Raw genomic sequence first — 8,241 nt, forward strand, 5'->3', positions numbered from 1 at the left:
AAAGATACTTAAATTTAGAGAGAGAAAAATGAGAAAATATGATAAACAACTAATGCTTGTTGACTGACTAACCAGCATTCAGCTCTTCTACTCCCTTGCTGTACCTTAGTCCCCTGGGATGCTGGCAAGGTCATAAAGGTCTGAACTAGGATTGCAGCTAGCTGAGTGGAGAGAGGGGATGTATAAGAGAGATGGCTGAGAAGACAAAAATGACAAGGTCTGGCGATGGATCAGATATGTGGGGTGAGAGTGAGGAGTCCAGGATGACATTGAGGTCGTGAGCCCGAATGACAAGGAGGATGGCAGTGCCCTTGATGGTAACAGAAGAATTAAGGACAGAGAAGGCTTTTAGGGAGGAGACCAAGAGTTCTGTTTTGGACATGTTGATATGAGATGACTATTGGACACCGAAGTTGGACTGTTCAAAGGGCAGTTGGCATTGCAGGACTGTAGCTCTGGAGAGAGGTTAGGGCTGGATATGTAGATCTGAGAATCTGTCTGCATAGAGATTATAATGGAAACCATGGAAGCCAATGAGATCACCACGAGATTGTGCATGTATATCCTATATCAGATTGCTTGCTGTCTTGGGGAATAGGGAGGGAGAAAAACTTGGAACTCAAAATCTTACAAAAATGAAAGTTGAAAACTATCTTTACATGTAATTGGGAAAAAATACTATTAAGTATAAAAAAAGAGGAGATCACCTACAGAGAGTATGCTATAGGGCACAAAGAGGAGATCCAGCAAAGGGAGATTGAGAAGGATCAGTCATACAGATAGGAAGAGAAGCAGGAGAGAGACCAGGGTCATGAAAACCTGGAGAGGAGGGAGTCTCTAGGAAGTTGATGATCAAGTGTCAGAGGTTGGGGAAAGGTCCAAGGAGGATGAAGACTGAGAAAAGGTCATTACATTTGGGAATTCAGAAATCACTGGTAATTCTGGGGAGAACAGTTTCTGTGGAATAATGGAGCCAGAAACCAGAAGGAAGAAGGTTTAGAGGATCAAGAGATGGAGAAGTGGAGTGTAGACAGCTTCCTCAGGGAATTTAGATGAGAAAGGGAGAAGAGATATGGGATTATCACTGGTGAGGATGGCAGGGGCTTGAGCCAGTGGTAGAGAAGAGAGACTTCCCTACTCCTTTAGGGTACCAGAGAACACTGCAGGGAAGGTGTAAAAAGTAACAAACCTGACTTAAGAGAGTCGGGCCAAAATCAACCCTCTGCTGGCTCTTTCTCGGATGCCTACAAACATATAGGATGTCTCCCCCATCCTTTAAAAACTCACTTGATCCTACATTCCCACTAGGAAGCTCGCTTATGGGAGAATTAGACAATGGCATGGGGAGGGGAGAGGGAGAGGAAATGCCTTGGAGAGATATTTTGTAACTATTTCTGCGACATTCAGTAACTGTTTTCTGGTTGCCTAACCACATGGTCAGGAGGAGCCTTTTTCTATTGCTTCATGGATGGAATTGCCCAAAAAAAGTTGGTCAGTTTGAGTTTCTGCTTTTTTATCTGCCTCTGGGGGAGGCTGGTGTCTCATATGCTCAAGTCACAGTAAGGAGATGGACCCTAAGGCCTTCTCCCCTCTGAGGGAGCTTGAAACAGACTTGAGACCGCCCCCCCCCACACCATTCTTTTTCCCATTTTAGGCAGAGGGAGTGGAATCTCCAAGACCTGGGGAGTTTCAAGAGGTTGTAGGCATCTAGGAGTCAGAGACCAGACTGAGTTTTACAGCCAGCCCAATGGGGAATAAGAATTGATAGAATTGAGAATTGATACAAGCCTCAAGGAGTAAGAGGTGATCTTAAGGACTTCTGCACAGCAGAAAGACTCATGAAGCCTAGGTTCTCATTCCAGGATTCTGGTGGCTTGTGCACTCTCCCTCTCTCTCTCTCATTCTTTTTTTTTTTTTTTTTGGAGGCAATCAGGGTCTTGCCCAGAATCCCACAGCTAGTGAGTATCTGAGGCTGGATTCGAACTGAAGTCCTCCTGATTCCAGGGCTGGTGAGCTATTCACTATGCCACCTAGCTACCCTGGCTTGTTCTCTTAACCTTTAACCTTAACCTCCCTAGTGTCCTCCACATGGTGAGATTATATCATCTGAGCAAGTCGACGGGATCTGCTCACGTATCTGACCATTACTTGCGTATTATCTTATTTGATCCTCACAACAACCCTGTGAAGTAGGTGCTTTTATCACCATTTTATTTTTTAATTTAATTTTTAATTTGCGGAATAAAACAAGCATTTCCGTAACATAGTATAATAAAAAAGATGATTACACATGAAACTGCAAATCGGCTTTGTACAACTTGCTATTCCTTTCAAATATACAACGAAAGTGTTATGTAAATTTCTTTTTTTTCTTCCCTTCCTGTCCCCAGATGGTTACCAATAGACATAAATAAGCACACACACACACACACACACACGCGCGCACGCACACACACACACACACATACAGGGTGTTCCCAAAGTCTGGACACATAGGCAAAAATGCATATTTTCAAGAAATGAAATGAATGAAATTTTCAACAACATTTTATTTAATTGGAATATTAACAAATAACATCTTCATTATGATTTCCATCATTTGTGATGCAAAGGTTGATGTGCTTTGCAAGATTCACATGAACTGGATGCAATAACTCCACACTGCCATCAATTTTAGCACATTCACTCTTTATGTGTTCAATCAAGTGTGTTGCATCTGTGATTTTCACTGAGTACACCTTCTTCTTTAGCATACCCCAGGAAAAGAAGTCAAGGGGGCTAAGGTCTGTTAATATTCCAAATATTTCAAAATATGCATTTTTGCCTACGTATCCAGACTTTAGGGACACACTGTATATATACACACATACACACACACACACATATATACAAATACGTAAAATTATTCTACAGCATCTTTCTTTATATGTCCTTCATGGTTAATTTGGGTATTTATAATAGTCAAAATAACTTATTCAAAGTTGTTCTTAAAACAATATTGCTGTTACTGCATATAATATCCTCTTGGTTCTGCTCATTTGCTCTTCATTATTTTACGCAAATCTTTCCACGTTTTTCTAAAATTGTTGAACTCATCATTTCTTATAGCCCAGATACCACAGCTTGTTCAGCTGTTCCCCAATGGACAGGCATCCCTGCAATTCCCAATTCTTTGCCACCATAAAGAAAGCTTCTATGAACGTTTTAGAATATATAGGTTCTTTTCCTTTTTTCCTAATTATCTTTGGAAATAGAACAAGTAATAGTATTGCTGGGTCAGAGGTACTAGCTATAAACTACCTATAGGTCATTTAATAACTCTTTGGGCGTAATTCCAGATTGCTCTCCAAAATAGTTAGATCATTTCACAATTCCACTCACAACAAATTAATGTCCCAATTTTTCCACATCTCCTTCAACTTTTGTCACTTTCCCCTTCTATCATTTTAGCCAATCAGATAGGTATAAAATGATATCTCAAGGTTGTTTTAATTTGCATTTCTTTAATCAATAATGATTTAGGGCATTTTATATGACTATAAATTGTTTTGATTTTATCATTAGAAAACTGCCTGTTCATATCCTTTGACCATTTATCAATTGGGGAATGACTCATATTCTTATAAATTTTACAAAGTTCTTTATATATTTTAGATAAGGGACCTTTATCTGATAAACTGTCTATAAATTTCTTTCTCCCAATTTTCTGCTTTCCTTCTGATCTTGGCTATATGTTTCATTTGTACAAAAACTTTTAAATTTAATATATTTGAAATTATCCATTTACACCTAATTTTGATGTCTTTTTAAATTCATAAATTCTTTGCCTATCCATAAGTCTGATAAGTAATGTGTTCCAAGTTCTTCTAATTTTCTTGTAAAATCTCTTTTTATCTAGGTCATGTATCCACTTTGACCTTATCTTGGTGTAAGATATTGGTTTATGCTCAGTTTTTGCCATACTTCTTTCCAGTTTTCCCAATAATTTTTACCAAATAGTGAATTCTTATCCCAAAATCTTAAGTCTTTACACTTGCAAATACAAGATTATTATGCTTATTTGCTTCTGTAAATTGTATGTCTACTCTATTACATTAATTTACCTTTCTACTTCTTAGCCAGATAGTACCAGATAATTTTGATAATTACTACCTTAAGTTTAAGATCTGGTACTGCTAAACCTCCATCCTTTATACTTTTTTCCATTATTTTCTTGACTTTTTGTTTTTCCAAATGAAGTTTGTTATTATTTTTTTCTAATTCACATTCAAAGTTATAATTACTATTTGTAAATTTTCCTCCATCTTATTTTTACTCACTATTTTCCTTCTCAACCTCTCTTTTCATCCTGTCCCCATTACCTTATTTTCTCCCCTTACCTTTTTATTCCTTATTCCTCCAAAAGTCACTCCCTTATCTCTTCACTCCAACCTCCTAAATCTTAATCTATATACCCTTCTAAAAGTCTCTCCCCCACCCCATCCCCCAGTTTTCTCACTTCTCTAGAAGTTCAGTAGACTTCTAAACCTCTTCAGATGTATATGTGGTTTCTTCTTCAACCAAGATGAGAGTAAGGTTCCAATATTGCCTGGTCTTCACCCCTACCTGCTTCTTCTATATTAGTTCTTTCTTTTGCACCCTGTTTACATGAAATAATTGTTCCTTTTAACTTTTTCCTGCCCATTTTTTTTTATAAAAGAGGCAATTGAGGTTGACAAGGTGACATGGCTAGTATGTGAGAGAGTCAAGGTTTGAACTCATCTTCATGACTTTTAAGTTCAGCATTCATATCACCTATGCTATCTGGAATACAACACAAATGTCCAGAATTAGATAATATGAAAAGGAAGAGAACATTGAAAACTGGAGATCAAGAAAGGCTTTCTGAAGAGGTAAGCCCTGGAGTCAGGAGGAACTGAGTTTAAATCTAGCCTCAGACACTTATTGGCTGGGTGACCCTGGGCAAGTCACTTAACTCTGCCTGAAAAAAAAAGGAGGTAACATCTGTTTTCAGCCTTGAAGAAAGCTGTGGAATGTGCAATGACTGACTTTGATAGACTTAGCCCTTCTCAGCAATGCAAGGACCTAAAACGATTCCAAAAGACTCATGATGGAAAATGCCATCCACATCCAGAGAAAGAAATATGGAGTCAGAATGCAGACTGAAGCAGACTATTTTCTGTTTTGTTTTGTTTTCTTTCTCATGGTTCCTCCCATTTGTTCTAGTTCTTCTATATGACATGACTAATGTGAAAATATGTTTGATAGGAATGTATGTGTAGAGCCTATGTTGGATTGCAGGCCATCTTGGGGAAGGGGGAGGGAAGGGAGGGGGGGAAATTAAAACTTATGGAAGTGAATGTTGAAAACTAAAAACAAATAAATTAACATATATAAAAAAGAAGAAAGCTATGGAATCAAAGAGATGGCTGTGAGAAGGGAGTGCATTCAAGGCATAGGGCCAGGAATATGCTGGTAAAATGTTAACAAACAGCTCTCCAGAAAAAAGTTTACAACACTTTTAAATTGAATTATTAACATTTCCTCCATCACGTTCTTAAATCTAGATGACGAAACTAATAAATCAAGCCCTGCTTTGTAGTGTTTGCCTATTACTGAGGTGGAATTACTCATGTTGAAAACTGAATCATCAGCTGTCATTAGGTAGTTTGAGCTGGCTCCATTCAGCACACCCCTGCATAGGGGATTGATAGACTGTCAAAAGGCATAAAGGTGGAGATAGAACTCTGAGTCCAAGGAAGAGCAAATAGGCTAGTTTGGGAAGAATACAGAGCTCACAAAAGATACTGGTGTGAAATGTTTGGAAAGGGAGATTGGAAGCAGACTGCGAAGGGCTTCCTATTTTATCACAGAGGCCATAGGGAGCTGCTGAAATGTAGTTGGACCTATCCTTTGGGAAGATTCCTTTGACAGCTACGTGAGGATGGATTGTGAAAGTGGGGAAGGTGGTGACCAGAAGCAGAAAGACCAATTAGAAGTCTGTTGCAGCAGCAATCCAAGCCAGAAGTGGTAAAGGCTTGAACCTGGCAGAGCTTTCATGAGTTAAAGGAAGGGGAAGGATACGAAAGAGGCAGAATTGATGAGTTTTGGCAACAGATTCGATGGGAGGGGCAAGGGCTTAGGGAAGAGTTCCAGATGACTTATGAACCTAGATGGACAGGAAGAACAGTTGTGTCCACGGTAGAAACAGGGAAGTTTGGAGGGGTATGTATGTATGATAATGATATTATAATAAGCCTCTCTACAACCTAAGTTCACTCTAGGTCAGTTCTTTGCTATTACTGTGCAGGCGCCTACTTAGGGAAAGTCCCTTCTATTGTTTTGGGATCCACATCCTTCTTGGGCATCCTGGTGGTGCTGCTGGCTATTGTGGTCTTGTCTGAGATTAGATGGATGTGGTTGTGGTTGAGTGCATGGACACACTTGCTGTTTCTGTGAGAAATATGAGTTTATGGACATACCTGTTGTTCCAGTGAGCAGTGAGGCATATATCAAGAAGTTAGGATATTGAGTGGGGGCGGGGAGTGGCTAGGTAGGGGCAGTAGGCCTGCTGTTCAGTGGGGTCTATAGGGAAGTTAGAATATTGGGGCTAGAGGCAACTTTATTAGGATTCCATCATATACATATACATATACACATACACACACATACACATATACACATACACACATTCACATACACACACACATATATATATACATACACATACATATACATATAGTTAGAGTATCTATGCTTGTTTGTGTGTATATGTGTATATATATGTATGTATAAGCATCTTTTGCTTAATGATGATAATTGAATTCACAGGAACTGACGAAATCACCAATAAAGAAGATGTAGAAGAGGGCACGAGACTGAGACTTAGAGGACCCCCACACGACAAGAACTGAAGCTATATGGTGATCTAGCAAAGGATATGGAGGAGGAGGAGTCTATCAGATAGGTGGAAAAGCAGCAAGAGAAGGATTCCAGAAGGATATCATGGTTGGCAGTGTCAAAAAGCTGCAGAGAGGTCACAAAGGATAAATAATGAGAAAATACCATTGGGTTTTACAGCTAGGAGACCTTAAAAGAGAGCCTTTTCAGCTGAGTATGGGGCAAAAAGCCAGATTGTAAGAGACTCAATACCAACTAAGCACCCTGTTTGTGGACAAAAGGGACATTGAGAAACCAGAATGACTGAGCAATTCTTGGTAGACCAGTGCAGCCTCAAGGCAGCCTTTGGCTCAAAAAACAAAAAAAACAAACAACCCAGCAGGAGAAAAGGAGATTTTTGGATGACCCTCCAGCTTGAGCACATAAAGCAAAGAATTTTTTAAACTGAACTTTGACCTCCTAAGCCTGTTGTTACATGCTTGGAATCATAAATACTTTGTGATTGTGATAAGGTGTGCTCTCAATGTACTCACCCGGGAATTGGATTAAAAAAACCACTTTAGTGTTGTTTTAATCATTAAATGATTATTAATAAGAATAATCGATAGCGTTTATATAGCATCTACTATAAGTCAGGCACTGTGTTAAGAGCTTTACAAATATTATTTCATTTGATCCTTACAACAACTCTGGGAGCAGAGCATCCTGTTTGTGGACAAACAGGCGCTATTATTCTCCTTCACTTTACAGTTGAGGAAACTGAGGCACACAGTATTAAGTGCTTTCCCAGGTTAGTAAGTGTCTGTGGTTGGATTTGAACTCAGGTCTTTCTGACTCCAGCACTCTCTCCCCAAGGCCAAAGGTTTTATAAATTGTCATCCGCTGACCAGGTCTCCTCTCGACTCTTCCCCTTCCCCCTCAAAGACTGTGGGCCAAGATCAATTTTTCTCTTTGGCTCATTGTCCCTACCCAAGAGTAAAACTTGGAAGAAATCTGTATAGAGTAGAGATTTTTCACCTTTACCATGTCCAGGGCTCCTTTGGTGGTCTGGTGAAGCCTATAGGTCCCTTCTCAGAATTATGTTTTCTTAATAAACCTTTTTTTTTTTGGAGGCAATTGGGGTTAAGTGACTTGCCTAGGGTCCCACAGCTAGTAAATGCCTGAGGTCAAATTTGAACTCAGGCCCTCCCACTCCAGGGCCAATTCACTTTACCACCTAGCTGCCCCTATGTTCTTTAAATGCTGAGAATAAAATACATAGGATTACAAAGGAAACCAATTCTATTGAAATGTTATCGATCTATCTATCTCTGAAAGTTCATGGACTCCAAATTACAAACC

The 8,241-nt window shown here is 39.3% G+C and overlaps 1 long non-coding RNA gene across 1 annotated transcript; it reads left to right on the forward strand.

Annotated features, from left to right (window-relative positions):
• The first annotated feature begins 6,162 nt into the window (after positions 1–6,162).
• LOC118833993 lies at positions 6,163–7,482 on the forward strand. Its single transcript, XR_005009333.1, has 2 exons — positions 6,163–6,225; positions 6,832–7,482. It is a non-coding gene; the product is annotated as an uncharacterized LOC118833993 (long non-coding RNA).
• Positions 7,483–8,241: the final 759 nt, after the last annotated feature.

The sequence above is a fragment of the Trichosurus vulpecula genome, chromosome 1 (genome assembly GCF_011100635.1).
Source record: "Trichosurus vulpecula isolate mTriVul1 chromosome 1, mTriVul1.pri, whole genome shotgun sequence".
Taxonomy (NCBI): Eukaryota; Metazoa; Chordata; class Mammalia; order Diprotodontia; family Phalangeridae; genus Trichosurus; species Trichosurus vulpecula.